General features: G+C 39.7%; 1 pseudogene; it reads right to left on the reverse strand.

The window, feature by feature from the left end:
• Positions 1–571: 571 nt before the first annotated feature.
• On the reverse strand, positions 572–2,525 carry LOC118667806 (annotated as a pseudogene).
• Positions 2,526–2,953: the final 428 nt, after the last annotated feature.

Genomic DNA, 2,953 nt, shown 5'->3' on the forward strand with positions numbered 1-2,953 from the left:
CTGGGGTGGGACACCTGCATTGTCAACGCAGGTGTTCCGCACCACCCCAGCTGCTCAGGGTCTCTGGGCAGTATGGGAAGGCGGAAAGGCGGCTCCAGCTGGAGCAAAGGTGGTGCCGGCAGCCAGGGGAAGGAAGGCCCATTCTTGCACAAATCTTCATGCATCAGGTCTCTAGTTTTAAATAAAAGAAAATGCTATAATGCTTACAATATAATCTTGCTTTAATTACTAGTCAGCACAAAAAGGTGAGCAAAGGCCATAAAACATGAATTTTTTTTTTTTAAAAAAAAAAAAAAAGAGAATAGCATTGGAAGATTTCTTGGGAGTTGGTCCAGGCATTTTCATATCTATTACATATAAGGACTGTCAAACTCAGCAGATCACAGTTATTCATAAAGAATTGAGACTCTTGCTTATCACTGACTTTGGCAGAAGTACATTTGTATATTCCTCCCTTGTAATTGCACAGCCCTTTAGTTACCGGCAATGAGTGTGCCCACAGAGCAGAATAGACATTTTATAAACATTTTATGATAAAAAGGAGAGCATCACAATCCAGCTTTACCAAATTCTAAAACACCCCCTCCTTTGCCCATGGATTACTTTGTATATATCTCTGAAACAACTGAAAAATACCTTTCTGTGACTGCCTAGGCTGTAAGGAATGAACACTTTTAGATACATTACAATCATCTCTAGTAGACTTTGAAATCTTTCTTCCATTAACATTGACTGAATGTTTCAACTGGATCTTTAAAAAAGGTTGCCAATTTTCATTTTTTTGGGCCTCTCTGAGGTTTGGAATGCTCTATATAAGCTTGTCATTTTAAGAATTTGAAATTCTTTCTCTGGTCATCTAGCAAGTTGTCTGGAGGTGAGGGTGTAGCACATAACTGATATTCATGTGGGGATCCTTTCTATGGCTTACTTTCATTTGTTCTTTATCAGCCTCTTTTTGAATCTTTAATAACCTGTCCTGTTCTTCTTGTTTATGTCTCTCAAAAAGTAAATGTTCCAAATCTAACAGTTGTGGGGTACAGCTGATTAATGTTTCCGTTTCCTCTTGGTCTGAGGAAGATTCAGAGGACATTTTCTTCTTTTTGCAGAAAAGCATGGATCACTGACTGCTTCAAATGAAGACTCCTGGTTTTTTCTTTTGGAAATACTTTCTTCACTGATCAGTAGGACAAGATTTTTCATTTTTTGTCTCAACTGTCTTATTTCCAATTATCTGTGTCATAGCTGACATAGTACACCCACTCTCTGTTTTGCCACAAGGCTTACCTACAGCTTTTCTAGAGTAGGAAACTCTGGCTTCAGGTCTCTCATGATTTATGACACACAATCATGGTCGCTTGGTCTCATCTTGACTTCTCCTTCAAGACACCATTCTGTACCACTGGCGCATAATTGGCACATAGGTGACTCTATTGATGACTTTGCACCTTGTTCTTGAATCTCAAGGCATATTTGCGGAGAAAGTGTTGGCATATCTTCCTCAATGTCTTGGCTCTTTACACATCACTACTCTCATGGAGTTTCCTTAGACATGGAGTTTTTCTTACCTTGTTGTGCAACTTCAGACTGTGATGCTGACCCAAATTGAGATTTAGGTGACAAATATTTCTGAATATCTCCAGTATTTGTTTGTTTGTTTTTACTTTTAATTTTGCAGCTTGCTTGAAACTGGATAAGATTTTCTGGAATTCATGTGAGAAGCCAAGACTTTTTCCTCATAGAAATTGTTAATATTAATGTTTAGCCTTCTTGCCATTCTTCATCACTTTTTTGCTGTTCTTCCATTTCTCTTCTCCTTTTTTCTGCCTTTTTTTTTTCTTCCTCCTCCTCTGCCAATAGTTTCTGTATGTACAGTGGGGCCTTGACTTATGATTTTAATTCGTGCCGAGACTGAGCTCGTTAAGGAGCTCGTTAACTCAAATTATCAACTCAATCCAAAAAATCGGCGGAGAGACAGCTGGTATCTCAAAAAACTCGTTAGTCGGGACACTTGTAAGTCAAGGCCCCACTGTACTCTTCACTGGCTTTGTTTGCTTCTTCCTCATTGGTCCCTCCCTCTGCCACCACCTTGCTTATCTCCTCTTCATATTCTCTTTTCAATTCTCCAGGTTTGCTTAACAGATGAACTGGCTGGTAAGTCATCAACAGTTTCTTCCCATACTTATCCAGAGGCTATAAGCTTGCATTCCTTTGAATAGTGTTTTTGAATCATCGCCCACAGTTCCTTATTGATGAGAGACTTTCTTCAGGTATGGTACCTGGTCCACAAAGAGACCCGGTGCCAACAGAAAGGACAGCATGAGTTTGCCTTTTCGACAGTCCATTGGAAGCATGCATTACTGATCATGTGATTACAAGGCAGTGTTACCAGCTCAATCAAGATTACCATGCAGATCCTGCACTGGCATTCTGACAAGGAAGAGATAGATGGCTTCTTTAGGTACAGCCATTTTAATACGCAGGTGGGGATGGTCCCTTAGCTGCTGAGGGGGCAGCCGCCGGGCCATGTTTGGAGAAGGACCTTTTTTTACATATATCTGTCCAGTTTTTCCAACACCATTTATTTTTTTTCCCTTTTTTTAAAATTCTTTTTTTTTTTTTATTGCTTAAAGTATTACAAAGGGTATTACATATGTGTCCTTTTTTTCCCCCCGCCCTTGTCAGTCCCCTAGCCTCCCCTATCCCCCAGTGTCTTATGTCCATTGGTTATGCTTATATGCATGCATGCAAGTCCTTTGGTTGATCTCTCCAACACCATTTATTGAAGACATTGTATTTTCCCCATTGCACATTCTTGCCTCCTTTTTCACAGATCGGTTATTTAAGTGAGGGTGTTATAATAATGTTATGATCATAAGGAAACCCCTCTAATGTGTGGAAATAATTATTGTGTGAAATAATTAATGTGTGAAATGTTTGCTGTGTGAAGACCCCA

The sequence above is a fragment of the Myotis myotis genome, unplaced genomic scaffold, assembly GCF_014108235.1.
Source record: "Myotis myotis isolate mMyoMyo1 unplaced genomic scaffold, mMyoMyo1.p scaffold_m19_p_1, whole genome shotgun sequence".
Lineage (NCBI taxonomy): Eukaryota > Metazoa > Chordata > Mammalia > Chiroptera > Vespertilionidae > Myotis > Myotis myotis.